Below are 18947 nucleotides of genomic sequence, written 5' to 3' on the forward strand. Positions count from 1 at the left end.
AAGGTATTAGAGGCGAAGGAACCTTGATTTACATCTTTTCGCTAGTTTTGCCCCGTGATTTCCTTTTCGGGCCATCTTTTTACCACTCTGCTATTTTATATCTTCAAGCAAGAATCCTCCGGAGGCACGCGTCGCTTTGCCCGGACGCGTTCGTGTCCGGATAGTTTCGCCAGGATCATTTATTCAAGGCACGCCTGAACCCTGTCGAGATCGATTAACGAACTCCCGTACTTACCGCCGAGTACATATTCACGCTCAGAAACCTCGCGCAAAAGTGCTTCGGACCTGAACGCACATTAGATGTGTTAAATGCTTGAGGAACGGAAAATGGAAAGGCTCGCTTCAAGAAATTATGCTCTGTCTCTCAATTAGCTAGCACTGAAGCGCACGCAGGCTACAGCTGGTCTCAGCAAATCAGAGGCTGATTTCTCAGACCCGACGGCGCGGAAGAATGGAGCGCGATTAGCCGACACATTCATTACCGCGAGCCAGACTTCCGCGCTTTCTCGCCTTAGACGGCGAGTGCCAGATTGTTCTTGCGTGCGGCCAGCTCTGAGAATCTGGCCCCTAAAATTTTTAGGGTGGCTGAAACCTGCACGCGCTGCTGAAACAGTTATGCTAGACGGAATACACTATAACCGAGAATCGTTTACCGAGAACAATATAGAACTGATGCGAGAAGTCGTCAATGAGGTTGAATTTCATGTAGAATAACCTATTTCGGCTGAAGAGAGAGAGAGAGAAAAACTGAAGAATGGAAAGACAGGGAGGTAACTAGCTAGGCGTCACCCTGTATGCGTGGGAAGGAGAACAATGTGAGATAAGGGAAGGGAAGAGAGGAATGGGAAATCATTTTTGAAGGTATCCTCAGGCCATTACTGGGAGCGTACTACATAGGGCGCACACTGGAAGTTTATAGTCTCGTTCTGAACCCTGAATTCTTTAAAGATTTAAATAGCGCTTTCACAAGTCTGCCTTACGCCATGACGACCACGAGCACTAGTAGAGGAGATAAGAGGTTTGGTTTATTGGGTTATTGCGGTTTAACGTCCCGAAGCAACTCAGGTTATGAGGGACGCCGTAGTGAAGGGCTCCGGAAATTTCGACCCCCTGGGGTTCTTTAACGTGCACTGACATCGCACAGCACACGGGCCTCCAGAATTTCGCCTTCATCGAAATTCAGCCGCCGCGGCCGGTATCGAACCCGCGTCTTTCGGGTCAGCAGCCGAGCGCCGTAACCACTGAGCCACCGTGGCGGGGCGGAGGAGATAAGACTTAACACTGGGCACTGGATGGAGGCCACGACATTGAAAGTTAAGTAAACGTATATCGTATCAAGGAAACTGCAAACTGATTATGGTTGCGTACGTGGTTTTGATTTTGTCAATTCTCGCAGGCACCTTTAACTTTCGTTGCAACCGGTGCATCTCTATTTCGAAGCGCACACAGCCCTTACACCTCAGAAAGGTAGCGAAAGATTTTGATACTATTTCATTTCATCCAATGATTAATTATCAGATAACACCTGAAGCACTTGTCAGATTTAAGGATATATGTTTCGTTCAATTTCTCTTTGCATTCCATGAGTTTTAAATTTATAGCGTTCAGTAGAAAGTCGGCGCTAGTGCACGCAGCGCGAACGGCGCTATTAAACGGGTCAATTATATACCCAGCACTATAGGGGCCGGTTTTATCCTCACTGTATCTCAGATAACATCATAAGGAGGCGGGCTTAATCGACTATCTGGCGCTGAAATCTTCAGCATCTTTGATGGCTTCCTGATAGTTTCTTCAGGTGGTTCTTTCGCTATATGATAGCATCATTCGCATCATTGTATAAGGATGAAACTGTCTCCATTCTCAAAACACAAGAAGTTGCATAAATGAGGTAAGAAGCTGTTCTGAGCTCCTTTATACTTAAAAAACTGACAAACTATTGTAAGTGTGCGCATCTACAACCAAGAAAAATATACACAAAAGCTTCACATACTGAAAAAAAGGTTTCATCGTGCAATAGAAAATCTAGTCATTTTCTCTCCGATTAACTATTTTTAATATAAAACGTTATGCCTATTATGACGGTGTATGATTACCGACTAAGCAAGCTTTTTAAACAGTAAATAAGTGTTGGTGGTAGATTAATAAAGCAGTTAACGAGTCTACAAAATAATTTTCCGAGCTATGTCACTCGTTAGAATGAATACTGAACAGTTAACCCGCATAGCGTATGTTCTACAAACGCTCCAAAATCAGTTGCCGAGATTATTAAATAGGCTAAAAGAGGAAACGTACAACCAGAAAACTATGCCTTTCAAGGGATAAAAAAATGTTACATATTCGGATGATTATTTCTTTGTTTGTCTTTGACATACCATAATGATATTTTTTGCGTACTGCATACTACTGTTCGGAACCATCCTCCTATAATTTCGTTAATTCCTTCTTTGCTTGCTTCAAGCGACAATTTTTGCTTTATCCCTTTTTGCCTACTTACTGTCAGCGTATATGTATTTCTTTTATTTCTATTGCATGGCTGAACTTGTAATTACGATTGCTTCTTGTGGCCTTATTTCACCATAATTCTATAGTATATTATCTACATAGCGTGGAAATCCATTTATGACCTTGTGTTGTACGTTTTCTTTAAGAAACGATGCATCTGTCACGCTGTCTTGTGTATGGATGTCTACGGCTGTCAAGCTGTCACTGATGACAGCTTTTACTGTTGGCCTCCAGTGTCGCGTATGTTTCTTGTGACTCATACAAGTAAAGGCATTATAACATATGCGCAATTTCTTTAGTGTTATTTCTGCTTCAGCAAGCGATAAGCGATCATTAAGATTTTCGCTGCAAATGAAAAGCCATAGCAAAGCATTACGTCGACTCACTACAGAGCAGTGGACGTATTGCTTGGCTACGCTACACGCATAATACTACACTACACGTTCGCTACATAACAGAAAGTCGGTGCGAGAGAACCACCTTCTAGTTCCATTCTACGACCTCCGCCGCAGGTTAGTTTGCTGAAGCATGGCGGGGTTATGTGCTACACTCTTTGAGAAGCTTGAGTGCTCTCTTTGGACGTCACAATTGTATTGCTAAGCAAGATATCTTGATCAGACAATTCACAAGGCGAATCGTATTATTTTCGGCTTACGTTATGCGTCCTAAGACTCCTTACTCGTGGTGGCCTTGGAAAATCTCGGGTTTGTTGAAATGTTGGTATAGCAGCGTTGGTTCTGCTAGCTGCTGCTGCCAGAGAGTGAAGGGAAAGGGCTCGTTTTCACGTATAGGGTTCCTGCCGGGAGCTGTTTAGCGTGGATGTCGACAGAAATAAATGAATCTCGTCGCGAGGGGGTGTCTCTCTCGCCACTGGCTGCGAATGAGTGGCGCGTTTCATTGCGGTTTCAAAGCCTTTCTCCGCTGGCCCTGCTTGAGAACCCGAAATCAATACTTTGCGGTCGTTTATTGACACCTTTTGACGCCTCAGTGCGCCTGAGCGGCTGACAAAATACCGCGTGTCATCGGTTTCCCGTTGCACAACGGACTCTAGTGAACTCATCGATAACGCAATCGAGCCGGCGTACCCTTGAGCACATCAAATGCTAGTCAGTAAGGGTGGGCGTACCTCGTGGGGCATTTTGCGCAACTTGCAAGTGGCACGTGGAACAAGGGGACCGCACTGGCAACGCATGGAGGGGTGTGAAGAAGTGTAGAGGACAAGCGACCACTAGTGCTCCGCTGGCTGTCTTGCGAAACGTGTAACCTTCCCAGGCTTTTAATAAAAACGCTGTGAAACAGTGGTGCTGATGCTGGGACCTTTTCCTAGGTTCTTGGCGTTCTAAGCGTCCATGCACTATATGTCTCAAATAGAATCTACCGCACTCCCTTCCCGAATGATAAAAATGCTGGCTGCGCGGGCCGCGGTGTGACTTGTCGAGAATATTCCACGTGTGTGATCACCTGATCCAGGTGGCGTTGGGAACTGGTGCTCTCATGGGGGCAGCGGTATCGTTGGCAGTTGTTAGCTCCTGGGGAACATAACAATTGCATAGATATGTCACATTTCTCTATCCCATTATTCCGACTAAGGCTGCGATGACTGAATGCATTTGACAAGTTACACCATGTTACAGATTTACGGGCACGTTTTAAAACTCGTTCAGTGACAACATTACGTCAAAAAAAAAAGAAGGGGGGGGGGGGGGGGGGGGACGAAGCAGGGTTGCTCTTCAGTGCGTCGCCATTTTTGCTGAATCTGGTCTAAAAGAGGAACCCCAAGGAAGCTAAGTCCCTGAATTTTTGTTGTGAGTCACCACTATATCTATGAAAACGCTTAAAATCTCATAGAAAGAATGCACTTGTCCGTGGTCTAGGCAGAGAGAGCATGCGAGCCAGAGGATAGTGGGGCAGATTGCGACACAAGCTAAAATACGGCATTTTGTTACTTCGCGACCGCTAAGTTTTGAATGTGCGCTCATGATAACTGGATATTAAGCTGGAGTGATCCGCCACATGTCGCTGCAAAGTGAACCCAAAGCTGAGAAAATTGCCGTCTTCTAAACAGGAAAAAAAATTGTAAAGTGAGCCTAGGTGATCAAGCAAGCGATCGAAAACCTGAGAAATTTTTCACACCATTTTCGTCAAAACTGTGCATGAAAACCGGCCAGTAAGCGTCCCAAATTAACTCGAGTGATTATTTTTTAGAATTGGTTAATAGTGTTAGTTTATGCAAAATTTAGAAGTGTTTGCACCTCACGTTCTTTCGGGGCTATTATTTTAGCAGCAAGCTACACGTGGGGCAAATCGCAACGATGATTGGCCTAAAGTAACACATATAGTTTCATTGCTAGTTCAAAAGCCCTGACCTTGTCTTCTCGGTCTTTGAGATGGTCTGAACGTACAACAGGAAAGCACTGGTTGCCGTATTGCTCGAGGAAGACGTGAATAAAGCACTGGAGAGCCCCAAGCAGCGCCTGTGTCACCCATTGTTTTGTTCTCCCTAAAGAGGCCCACCAAAGAGCAGCAAGGAAAGCGAGGGAATATGAGTGAAGGAAAATGCACACTTTCTTTACAACCTTCAAGCGCGGCTTTTCTTCCGGAGAGCAAGGACGCGACATGTATAGGAATTGGAGCCAGCTTTGTTCGGTCTGACCTTCAATCACGGACAAGACCCCATGTTCAAGAACTGCGATTCGAGCCAAATCGCATGTTCATTCGACAAGGAAGACGCGAAAGAGGAGCGGTCGTGACACTAAAAAGAGAGAAAGGTTGCGAAGAAGGCAGGAAACTGAAGACAATCACGTAGCCAGGCTACACGCAAAGATTGGCTGTAAAATTGTCTGGTCTTCAACCTGTCGTGGAACAAAAGAGTGCCGGCTTCTGTCGGAGTCCAGTGTTTGTCATGCCACTAGGCTCAGAACGATTGCGTTGGTGCCCATGGAGCCAACTTTGTGTGCATTCAGCGCAAGGCTGCGTAATACCTTAATTTTGGAAGCGCCTCTCATTTTACCCCATGCACTGGCGAATTATAGTCTAGGGTTCGGGTCAAAATGCGCCACTGGCGCCATTTTTAAGAATGTAAAATTGAACTGTGTTCCGCTGTAGCTAAGACTTTTACAATTATATACTGAGCGGTGTGACATGACTCCTTAAAACAACTGTGTTACATTTGTTTGTTGATATCTGTGAATATTAAAAAAATAGACGATGTTTTGCTAATTTCAGTCGCATTTTTACCCCCTCTCATCGTGACAAGCCAGTATGGCGTAGTCATGGGAACTCTGACGGCCTACGAAGTACGTCGATGCGGGCTACCGGTTGGTGGCCATGCAGACGCGGATGGTCGAGCCGGTTCAGAAATATGCGGAGCCTTGCCCACGTAGGAGACTAAACGGCTTCAACTTCACTCGCGTGGTAGCCCTTGGTTCCCCGTTCGGAGGCTTTGTTGACGTTCACAAGCTGCTAATAGACGTTTTTAGCATACCGTAGACGCACTGACGGAGACATATACTGGCTTACCGGACGCCTCCCGCGCATGCGCAGTGAAATTCCTGCTGCCAGGTGGGACCACTGCGCGTGCGCAGAAGGCGTCCGGTAAACCGGTATACGTCTCCGGTAGTGCGTCTACGGTATGGTAAAAACGTCTAACGTAACGTTGCACGGTCGCCGAAAGGCGCACAAACGGAACGAACCCCCGTACCCGAAGTCCGACGAACTGCTACTTCTAACACGCGAGTCTTTGTCTTGCTCAATTCTCGAATGGAACTCAGTGAAGCTGCTTTGTGATTTGTAGGGTTCTTCCTGTCATGTCTGGCATCCAAGAACTGGGCGGCGTAGACGTAGCATCGAAGGAACGTTTATTCCTGCTACTTGGCAGGAAGCCAACAGGTTACATACTGAGCGCGGTGGGCCCGTGCGAGCGGTCTTTTAAAGCCAGCACGGGCTACCCGATAAGAGATAGCCGGGCAGTGAGCATGCGCAGACAGTACGCGATAACACGAGTGCTTGGTTTCGCGCGCACACAACATCTCCTTCCTCCTAATGAGCCCAAAGTCCTTTTGCTACATTATACAATGCAACTAATGCTATGGCTGATATCTATCAGGAGGTCGCCGGTCCCTCTGTGGATAGCGTCGCTCCCCTGGAGGGTCGTTTGTTGCCGCAGGGGCCGCAGCTGGAAGTGGCTCGTTGGCGCTCTCAGGATCCCCGAAATCTGGAATAAAATCTTTCATGATGCTCTGCTTTGAGCTGTCGATGCTGAGCAGTAGCTGGTCTTGATGACGACGCCAAATGAGCACCCCACGATTCGTCTTAACTCGAACCTTGAATGAAACGGGGCCAGACTGCTGAATGATAGTGCCAGGGACCCATTTCTCAGGACCTCTGTAATTCCTCACGAGGACCTCATCGTTGATGTTGAAAAGTCGCTCACGTGCCTTGCGTCGCACCATATCGGAGAGCTGTTGCTGAGCCACTCTTCCCCCGACAGAAGGCTTGACTGCGTCGAGTCTCGTGCGCAGTCGTCTACCTATGAAAAGGTTTGCTGGAGTTTCTCTTGTAGTCGCATGCGGCGTGTTGCGGTACGTCATCAGGAACGTCTGTAAGGTTGCCTGCAAGGAGTCTTGGGGTCGTCCTTTCCGCAACGCAGATTTCATTGTCTGTACAAATCTCTCCGCAAGGCCATTCGTGCTTGGATGGTACGCTGCACTCACGATATGACGACCACCGAAACCTTTGACGAAGCTCTTGAATTCTTCGGAAACGAACTGTGGTCCATTGTCGGTCACGATGGTCTCGGGTACGCCAAAACGCGAGAAGAGGTCTTGGAGACACTGAATTGTGTGGTACGCCGTAGTCTTCTGCATGACATAAACTTCCGGCCATTTTGAGTGTGCGTCCACAGCAACAAGAAACATTTTGTCTTTCATGGGTCCAGCAAAGTCCAAGTGAACTCTTTGCCACGGCGAAGTCGGCCATGACCATGGATGAAGCGGAGCCGGTGCTGGTTCGTTCCGTTGCTGTTGACACTCTTCACATTTCTTCACGTGTTGCTCTAGGTCCGCGTCGATACCAGGCCACCAGACGTAGCTCCTCGCGAGTTCTTTGCATCTTACGATACCGGGATGACCCTGATGAAGTTCCTCAAGCAAGAAGGCTCGGTGTTTTGGAGGCACGACTACTCTCATGCCGTACATTAAACACCCTTGATGAACTGTGAGCTCCAAACGCTTGTCGAAGAAAAGTTTCAACTCCTTCTCAGCGACATGCGACGGCCAGCCAGCACTTGTGAAGTTCAGTACCTTGCTTAGTAAAGGATCACGCCTCGTTTCACGAGCGATGTCTTGGCCTGTGACAGGCAGCGTTTCCAAACGAAGCGAATAAAAAGTTTCGCTTTCTTCTGCCGATTGCTTTTCGCTGCTGTCGAGCGGCAAGCGCGATAAACAGTCTGCTTCCGCATTATCGGTAGATTTCTTGAATTCAAGAGCATAGTTGTAGGCTGACAGCGTCAGCGCCCAACGCTGCATGCGGGCAGCTGCCATCGCGGGAATGCCTGTTTTCGGGCCGAAAATTGTTTGCAGTGGTTTATGGTCAGTCACAAGCGTGAAGAACCTTCCGTAGACGTAGAAGTGAAACTTCTTTACGCCGAATACGAGGGCAAGGGCTTCTTTCTCGATCTGACTGTAGTTCTTTTCGGCACTTGACAATGTGCGGGATGCGTAGGCAACCGGTCGAACTGATCCATTTATCATTTTCTGCGAAAGAACTGCGCCTATGCCGTACTGAGATGCGTCGCAGGCAAGTTGAAGCGGTCGCTTCGGATCATAATGGGCAAGAACTGGAGGGGAAGCCATAGCTGCTTTTATCTCCGTGAAAGCAAGCTGGCATGACGCATCCCACGTCCACTCTGTTGTTTGCTTTAGCAGCCTGTACAACGGCTGTGCCAAAGTCGACAGACGCTGAACAAACTTGCCGTAATAATTGACCATCCCAAGGAATGACTGCAGTTGCTGCTTGTCTTTTGGAGCAGGCGCATTTAGCAGTGCCAATACCTTTTCAGGCGATGCGCAAACACCCCCGGCGTTGATGACGTGGCCCAGATAACGGAGCTCTCGTTGAAAAAACGAGCACTTATCGCGCCGGATGCGCACACCGCGTTCCTGCAATCTTGACAAGACGGCTTCCAAGTTATGGAAATGCTCTTGCTTGGTCTTGCCTGTGACCAGGATGTCGTCAAGGTAGCAACTGACTCCTTCCAAACCTTTCAGCATGTTGTCCATAATTCTTTGAAATATGCTTGGGGCGGACGAAATGCCGAAAGACAGACGGTTCATAGTATACAATCCCTTATGCGTGTTTATCGTCAGTAGTTTCCGGGAGCTTTCCGCCATAACTACCTGCTGGTAGGCCCTACTCAAGTCGATCTTCGAAAATTCCTCTCCTCCTGCAAGCGCTGCTAGAAGGTCATCTATCCGAGGTAGCGGGTACCGGTCTACTTCCAGACAGGGATTGACGGTGGTTTTATAATCGCCACACAGCCGGAGGCTTCCATCCCTCTTCACTACCGGTACCAAGGGCGTTGCGTATTCGCTTGTAGCAACAGGCGTTATGATGCCCAGCTTCTCCATTTTCACAAGTTCCGCTTCTACTGCACCTTGCAGAGCAAAGGGAACGCTTCTTGCCTTTACAAACTTCGGCTGTGACCCTTCGCGAAGGACAAGCTCGGCCTGCTCTTCCGTGATGGTACCTAGCTCATCCTTGAAAAGTTCGGAATGGCTGTCTAGCATGGCTTCCAGCTTTTCTTGCCAGTGCTTTGACATTTCTCGAGAGAGACCAAGGTGATTAAAAAAAACTAGGTTCTTCCAATCCAGACGAATATCTTGCAACCATTCTCTGCCGAGGAGTGCCGGTCCTGTAGTGTCCACGACGTACAGGGGAAGCTCCACGCTCTGGTCGTTGTGGTGCACGACGACTTTCGCCAGACCCTTCGGTTTTACTATAGCCCCAGTATACGTGCGCAGCTTTAACGATGCTGGCTGAAGTCGCTTACGTGGAAACAGCCTCTGGAATTCGCGCCATGATATGACGGATACGGCTGCGCCGGTGTCAAGCTCCATCGTCAGTAGGACACCGTCAACGTTCACGGGTACAGTAAATGGGTCTGCGTTGACTGATTTAAGTGGGACAGACGACTCGTTTCGGACGGACGTGAGCATCTTCACACGTTTCCGGGGCTTTGCCTCCCTAGCTTTCTTTCCTTTCCTGCAGGCGCGTTGAATATGCCCTTTTCGGTTACAATTATAACATGTATCGCCGATATGAGGGCATGCTTCGCTAGAATGCTTGGGTGACCCGCAACGGAAGCAGCTTGGCGACATCACAGACTGCTTTTCGCCTCGAACCTTATTCACTTCGTACGCCGGGGATGCGCTGTTATGCGTGAACGCCGCGCTTTTAGTTGCAGTTTCCATGGCAAGAGCTCTATCTACGGCCTTCTGGAAGGTTAGCTTCTTGTCTTCTGTGAATAATACACGCTGAATGTCCTCGCGGAGCAGGCCGCAAACGAAACAGTCCCGGAGCGCTTCATCCAAGAAACTTCCAAATTCGCAACTCTGCACCAGCCTTCGAAGTTCCGCGACAAATTCTGTAATGGACTCACCGCTTCGCTGTGACCGCTTGTAAAATTTCGCACGCTCTGCGATGACGGACGACTGCGGCGCCAGGTGATCGCTCAGGAGTTTCAGAAGACTGTCAAACTCTCGTGACGACGGTGCGTCCGGTGCCGTCAGCGACTTGAGCAGCGCATAGGTCTTCGCGCCGATGAGACTTAGGAAAGCAGGAACCTTCTTTGCTACTGGAACATCATTGACCAAAAGATAGGCTTTCAACCTTTCCTCGTATGAGCGCCAGTCACTCGTGGTCTCGTCGAAAGGTTCAATGTGGCCGATGTGACTCATGACTCACTTGGAAGTTTCGGCTGCCGTGATGCCAGTTTCAGGAATTTCACCGCAGGGAAATCTTAGTGGCGGAAAGCTTTTACACAGAGGCCAGGTTCTTCACACTGCGAATTCCGTACGGCGGTCGTCCCACCCTCGTCGCCAATATGTCATGTCTGGCATCCAAGAACTGGGCGGCGTAGACGTAGCATCGAAGGAACGTTTATTCCTGCTACTTGGCAGGAAGCCAACAGGTTACATACTGAGCGCGGTGGGCCCGTGCGAGCGGTCTTTTAAAGCCAGCACGGGCTACCCGATAAGAGATAGCCGGGCAGTGAGCATGCGCAGACAGTACGCGATAACACGAGTGCTTGGTTTCGCGCGCACACAACACTTCCCACCGGCTAGATGTGTTCCATTTTAATGCGACATACGATAAGAGTATTACTTCGCCACTTTGTAATTTTTCTCTTTTTAACCCTTTGTAATTTTCTCGTTATATCCCTGCTGTTTTTCATGACATCAGCTTGTACGTACATTTGTTCTTATCCTGCTTCTCTTTGTTTTTCGTGTACTTTCTCTTCCGACTAGTTGCCGCTGTTCACTCTAAGTGCGATTCTACGGAAGTTCATTTGCACTGTAACGACTTGGATGTTGCGCCATGATATGCACAGCGCGATTAAGGCGGCCTTGCCTTTTCGGGGCATTAACTCTTCGATGTGTTTTGTCGTGATTCTGTGACGCGATGTGCGAAGTATTTCGCAAACTTTGAGAAGCCGGTAGATTCTGCAAGTGTTGAGCATATAGCCACACTTCTCAGAACCGTTTTTGCGCACTTTTCTGCGAGTAATTTTACTCAGCGAGCTCAAAAGTGCCGTCGTTTAGCACTTCTTTCTTTTCCTCATCATTACTGCGTGGCATACTTTACTTTTGGAGGGAATTTATTGCAACAGACAGCCGTTCTCCGACCGAGTTTTGCTTTAGCTTCTTACTATGCGCGCCGTCGAAAGGCATTAGAGCGAATTTAAAGCAGAAAAAGGTGAGTGCGCTGCATCGGTAAGAGCAACTCTGCTCCACTGGCGAAAGCGTTCTTTACCGCATATTGAGAAATAGAGGCTTTTCGAACTGCAGCGACAGATTGAGAACATATTTTATTTTAGGCGCCAAGTTTCTAGCCCTGCAAATCCCTGTGAGTGTCTTAGGGTCCACTTGTGCATATTTTATTAATGTACAGGTGTGAATGTGCTTTGACACACCGCAGGTGACCATTTACGCATTTTTTACGAATGTAAAAAATGACCCCCTCATCCTCTGGCTAGCGGAAGTGTTGAAAAGGATCAGGCCAGTTACTAGGAATAACCAAAAGGCATGCTCGCCCGCACACGGTGGTGTCTTTGTCCTTCGGCCATTAGTTTATTATGTCTGCGCCACTTTTGACCAGTAGAGAAATCTGCGCTCGGTTGTGTCGCCACACATCAGACGGCAGCTCAAAAGAGCTTCGGGTTTCTTTTCTTCTGTTCCCGTTCGACGACGAACTTACGCAGAGATTGGTAGCAAATGAAGTTTGCTTACCTTGTGGTGAGATCACTCGCATCGGTCTTTCAAGTCAACTGTCTGTCTCGTACACTGCCGAAAATAACTTTGTAAACACTGGAGGCGCGTTGAAAAGTGGCTATAAAAAAAATGGCCACTCTTGAGTGAGGACAGCTGAATAAGTAGCAAGGCACCGTATCTGTCGGTTTGTCTGGATGTGGGCGCAGCCTCAGGGCTTTCTTAGCATTCAGTGCGCTGCTTTTCTCGTTGCTATGCGGGTCTGTTGTCAGAATTAGAATGAAATCGATTCAGTGTGGCAGAATCAGAAAAGATAAAGCCACGCGCGCCAGTCAAGCACCTGTACTGCACTCAAAACGCGCATAGATAACAAATAAGTTAATCGTGGTTCCTATCTCAAGACTACCGACTATGGAATATCGGTGCGCGACAGCATCATCATCAGCATCATCATCGGCTTGATTTCGTCGAGTGCACGACAAATAATTCCGCTATTATTGACCTCCACTTAGCCTTGTCCTGCGTCAGCTGCGGTCGTTCTTCTGTTAAATTTCGTAATTTCATCTTCCATACAACGCTCCGGTGTGCCCTGCGTGCCCTGCGCTCCGGTGTGCCCTAACAGAGACAATTCTTCTTGGAATTGTCTCTGTTATCATAATGGAGAATCGCCCGCCCAAGTTCATTTCTCTTTTTGATTTCAGCTAGGACGTCGCTAACCAATGTTTGCTCTCTGATACACGCACCATACAACACGACAATCTACTACTAACTGACTAAAAACAAGTCTCATGGGGCTTGAGCAGGAGTGTTCACAGTTTTCACTGGATATGAGGGCGGGGGTGTGGAAAACTAATATGACTGCCTGAGTGATGATCAGGCAGCAGCGCCAGGTTTTTGTTCTGCTGCGCATTGCAGTATAATGCCGCGTAAAAATGTTCGTGCAATTTACTCGCCCTCCAGCATGGTGATGCATTGGATTTAGGGGTTGGACTTTCCGATTTAAATGGAGAATATAGGTAAAAGCGTAAATTTTCAAAATTTAATTTTGAAAATTAAATTTTTGAAATTAATTTTTGAAAATTAACACAAACACAAAGACAGGCGCACATATCCCGCGAAAAAAAGAAAGCACTCCCTGCGCACAAAGTGCAAAGTGTAATAGTGCAAAGCTCTTACTGTTTCCGCGATAACACGAGGACGCTGACACAATGGTCCACAACGCGTAGCACAGAAAACTAAGAAAAAAGTTTAGTATCGCAGAACAAATCGAAAGGGCACCTCGTTGTACTTTCTCGACAGATGATGAAAGCTATGAGTACTACTCCTTAACATTTCAGTTGAACACCAGCGCCACTCTAGCTATGTACGGACCGCACTATTGAGTCCCCACTCACCATCATCATAGCCTCATGTCCGGCGCCCTGTGCACATCCGAGTTCCCTCGCCAGTCCTAATTCACCGAAGTGCGGCCAAATTCTTCTGAATTAACGGAAGTTTCACGCCATAGAATAGTTCATACGTGTGACGGAACCAGACGGGGTGTTCGAATTATCCAGCTTTCCGAATTAACGGCATCGAATTAACGAGGTTTCACCGGTTTTACTGTATACTGATCCGTTACCTTAAATGCCTCTAAATACCGGGAAGCTCAACGTCCTCGCGAAACACCCTCTGTTAGCGTACCGCTGTTCACTGTCATCACCCGCTTAGGGCAGTTAGTCATGTAGGCTTTTCCGCTGCACGGACGGACACTGACGCAAAACCATGAATAAGCGCCGCTAAAAAGTGTAGTGTTCTGTAAACCCACATGATGAAGCGGCACTTTCATCGCTGTCAATAAATAGACCACGTGCTGCATCGCCTCCTTGATCTACCAAAAGCGCAATAACCTTAACAAGTGAATTTTCAGTGGTGTTTTAGTTGAGAGCTCCTTTATATAACTTCTTAACTGTTCTTAAATGGCGATAATGTTTGCCTCTTCGCGTATACAGGCCTGAATACGACTATTTTTGAGTTAATTATTGAAAATCAAATGCTTGTGCCGGCAAAGGGCCGAAGATGTGAAGGAAAACTCTAAACGACTTCTGAACACGCAATATTACCACAAAGTATCCCAAAAAGAACTTAAATTGCGTTCTGAAATAAGCATCGAAAAAAGTCTGCTGCTTCAAAAAAAAAAAAAATCGGAAAGTCCAATCTCTAATTATGTCCCAAATTGGTGCAATTGAGACGAGAGTGCGCTGCTTTGCTAAAGATGAAGACACCCAAACGCTGGCCAGGTCATCTGGAGTGCTGTGGCGCGAAGATATGCAACGTGTCATCTGTCACCGTGTGTACAAGCTTGTCGTGTATGTACATCGGAGGTGTAGTAGAAACCGCAAGAGGGAGGAGTTGCTGGTCGGCTGCAGACAGCGTGGAAGCAGCAGCTGTGACACGTATCAATGCGGCTGTAATGGTGTGCAAGAAGGTTGAGGGAAAAGGATCAAGAGGTGCGTGGAAAACAAACAAGGACAGGGAGAAAAGTTTTCACTTCTGTCCGTTTCTCTGCTGCTCGCGGCTACAGAATTTCAAAATGGCGCAATTTGTAAATTGGCGCACTTAGTGGGTATTAAATTCGCCGAGCTCGTCAGCAGTGGTCGCGTATTTAACCTTACTTTTGGAAATATACACACTCTCATAACCGGCTGCCTAGACAAGCAGAATAAACACTAAGAATGTCGGTGCTGGAACAATAAATCCTAGATAAAAACTAGCAATGACGGTCTGCAGTGCGCATTTCATCCCAGACGAGTTTTTTAGGAGCATCACCTGTGGGCGATGATTTTGATTGACGTAAATCATGAACAAGACCCTGAAGGAAATATTTTTCACCAACGGTTGCTTTGCAGGTAAAGTATAGCTACTCCATAAAAATAAAACAAAGCTGCAACTACTACTTCTTCCGTGCCACTTATGCTAGCAACTTGTACCGTCTGCGGAGATAGTTCCTTGTCTACGTAAAGTTCTGTACGTACTCTAGTGTGAATCCGGCTGAAACCCAGTCAACAAAATTTATTAGCGGAGTGGGAGGGGCGGAGTCGCTCATAACGACATGATAAACGACATATATTGCACTAGACAGATGTATGCCTCAGCTCAGTGCGGTGCTTCACTCACAGTTATACACCCAGATATTCCGAACAAAAGAACTTTTGAGCGGGAAACCATATCTGAGCACAGTTTTTTCACATAATATAAGATTTAATTATAACAATCAATATATCTGCAGGTCAGCCGACGGCAGTCTCGCATTGTTTTTGCTATTAACTCTGTTGCTATCGTAAAAGGAGTTCCCCATTGGTTTTCTATGACAGTCTTAACTGTTCGATGCGATGAATGGAAGCACTTTAAAGGAAATATTTTGATACGCATCAAAAGAATGGACCATTACCTTCAATATTTCCATAACAGCATCTTCCAATTCTCTGATTTTCAAAATATTTGTCTGAAAATGTTGAACATAACGAAATAAAGTTGCACTAAGCTCGTGCTCAAAAGCAAAATAGACGAACTCTTAATTTTAAAAGGATTCACAGTAATGATTTACACATATCACTTGAAGGGTAGCTAATTGTGCTATGGACAACGGATAGATAATCACATAAGTCGTCAAAACCTTGATCGTCTTATTGGGCTGCGCCTCACGACTGAGAGGGACTCCGGAAGTCTTGCAGTACTTTCCATTATATAACATATTTTGTATGGCACACATACATCGATAATAGCCGCAGAGTGCACCCCCGAAGTAAACTGCGGGAGAACAAGGGCGCCCAAGGCGTGCCAACTGGCAGTGCGCGATTTTCAACAAAGAAAGAAGCGACAGTCTTCCAATGTAATTTGTTACCGTAAAATATTCAGAATGGAGCCCCCTGATATTGAGAAAAACGCACTCTTCCACGGACGATTGATTAAAGAAACCACTAGTCTGAAATTATTAAATATATTAATTCCAGTTTCCGCCTTATTATAAAAAAGCCTGCTCAAACTGGAGCTACTGCTACCAAAACCTAAAAACTTGCTTGAATATTTAAAAATAAAAAGAGAAGGGTCGTGATCTTTCAAGGAGATGCCTGACCGCGGTCGCTTCTGCTTAGTTGCGCTCCTCGTATACTTCTTTCGTTTTCATCCTCCTGCACACTCGAGGTTACCAGCTACATCCATTCACTTCGTTAGCTCCAATTTGTGTCGGTAAAAGCTGCTGTTGTCCATGGAGAAAAAACCCACCTAAGAAAAGGCAGAAAATTTACCCAGGCTTACGTACAGTTCGCTACCCAGCGCACAGAAAACCACAGTGCAGAAGGCAAAAGAAAATAGAAAGAGCGCAAGGAGTGCGCGCATACGTAGAGATTCCAACTGAGGTAAAAAGCTTGAAGCATGTTTGGCAACCGAAAAATAAAGGTAAAAGGGCGTTAATGTCTCGCACTCACGCAGAAATGCAGACATAAACATGCTATTGCGTTTGGTGGTAGAGGTCTGTTTTCTGGTGAATGCAGCTATAAATAAATTCTTCTACACCTCCCAGATATGGCTTCACAATTCGGATTCGGTTGTCGGCGAAAAGACCTCGAAATTGTGCTTACTTTTACAGCGGTACCAGCATCATAGCTGGTGGCGCTCGACGACACTCTCTAGCCACGTTTACATGAATGCGACGGTAGCGTATTGAACTAACTTTCTGGGTAGAAGCACTTATGTAAACCGGGATAGTGCGCCATGACAGCGCGTCGCACTAATGCGCCAGGAGGGGGGAGGTCGAAATGAGCTATTCGAGTTTCGTTGAGCGTATAATGTTTTAATATAAAGGCTTCACTAGACTAAACTCATAAAATTTTCAAAATGGGAACTAGAAAGGCTTAAAAAATTGAAGAGCCAAAAATTGATAAAATAGCGATGAACGGGGCCTCAGACTCTTCTGATAATATTTCATAGATATGTTGAACGTAGCAGGCACACTTTATTTTTCAATTATTTCGCGGGAATAGCTTTGTATTGTCTTAACTGGGGAAGACATAAAGCTGAGCTGCAAAGTGGTTTGCACTTGTCTGCTGTCATAACAAAATATCGGCACATTTGTGGCCTTCGTCACGTTGCAGCACGCACGAAAAAACGAAGACGAGCGCAAGAAGAGCGAGCGGGGTGACCACAGCCCAGTGCTGTTCTTTTCCCCTGCTTTCGTCTTGGTGATTTCAGGCTGCAAATGCTTGAGACTACGAAGCTGCCGCTGCGTCCGAATGAAATTCGTGACCATTTTTTTTCACCGTGCAAAATCCGAAGAAACGATGCTGCCACCATCCGTAGAGCGGACGCTCCCCACGGACCTACCTACGTTGTTCTCGGCAGCGCAGAATCATGCTCAGCCGCCGAGCTGAAGTCAGTGGCCGCAAAGGGGGACGCACGATGACACGTGGAGGCTCTGTTTTGTGCTTGACGGCTTCGTACTTAGCACTCTCATTGTCTGTTTCCGGTTTTAAATTAGCCGAAATCCATTGTACCAGAACCACTCCACTAGGAACGCTTTTTCGAGTCTATACGGACTCTATTTATGCGGGGATATAATCATGCAATTAAAATTCATCGCTTAAGCCTGATTTCCATTGCTCTGTCAATACCTTGACAGCCAATGCGCAATGCATGGAAAGCGAACGTTGTCAGCCAAGTTCGTCGCCAGAAAGCGGTTATGCTACGAGTAATGTAAATACTAAAAAAAGCGTCCGACCAAGAAGCCATTCGAATTTAGTTGCACTGTCACACTAAAAGAAAAAAATGCCGGACTGCGGACATATTTGCCTTTATTTATAGCATTTTGGCGCCCCTCTCTCTGCAGGCCGCCGAAAGCGTCATTAGCCAAGCAACTATGTGCGTCGGTGCCCGACATGAAATGGATTAAGTAAAAATGGGAATACTGTGAATAGACTCAAAACTCTGGTTGCAGCTTGATGCACACCCATCCGAAACGTATGCGTAGAATAATGAGAAAAGGAAAACGTACTGCAAGAACGCAACGTAGTGATCAGTTTGCCTTCTAAACCTGTCTACTTTATTCTTGATGCTTTTTTTCCCTCTTTAGGCGTCTCATCAATCCCCTATGTGATCCTTGGGCAGTATCAGCTTATTTATACTCCTTCTGCCTGTGTTGATGAGATGGTTAAAAATTCACGGAATGCCTAGCAAATATAAAAAAAAACATTAATGGAGAGCCACGTTTACAGACCAAGCCATTGTACGTACCCTATTATGAAACTCGGCACCTTTTTATCTAAGCGAGTGGGAGGGCCGAGGGGGGGGGGGGGGGGGGGTTATAAAGAAGAATGGAAAGAGAGGGTTTAGGGTTCGCAGTTACGTTAAGGGTGCGGCTAGAAGAGGCTTAGAGCTTGCGCAACCAGCCAGCTCGAAAGCAGTTGTCTTTGGGAGATCCATCGGGTAATCTGGGGCGAACGACAACAGCGGGAAAGAAAGAAAGGAACAACGAGGGAGAAAAGACAACAAGAAGCATTCTCCCGTCGTCGTCGTCGACGGCGGCGTTTCCCATCTTCGCCCGTTTTCTCTTTTTCGAAAACGAGAATGGCAGCAGGCCGGGCCGTGTGCGGCCCTTTTTTGTCGCTCAGCCCACTCGCGTGTTCGGCGGCACACGGGAATGACCGGATTCAACCTGCGCGTCCATTATTTTTCCTTTGAGCCAGACGGTGCGTGAGGGCTGCCCACGCAGTGACGTCCTGGCACGCCACACGGCGCTCATGGGCCTCTAGTCCAGCAGGTTAATTGGTCGTGCGTGCTACGCTGAGCTCAATCAAAGTTCGTTACTCTCCTGCGCGAGCGCGTTCTTCTCGTCTGGTTCAGTGCGGTCCGCTGGGTTCCCTTCAGTCTGTTTCTCTCCTTTTTCGTTTTATGAATTTCCTGCTGCGTGCTGCTTAATGAAAACCG

Source organism: Amblyomma mixtum, chromosome 3 (genome assembly GCF_055824585.1).
Source record: "Amblyomma mixtum isolate Tamu chromosome 3, ASM5582458v1, whole genome shotgun sequence".
Classification (NCBI taxonomy): Eukaryota; Metazoa; Arthropoda; class Arachnida; order Ixodida; family Ixodidae; genus Amblyomma; species Amblyomma mixtum.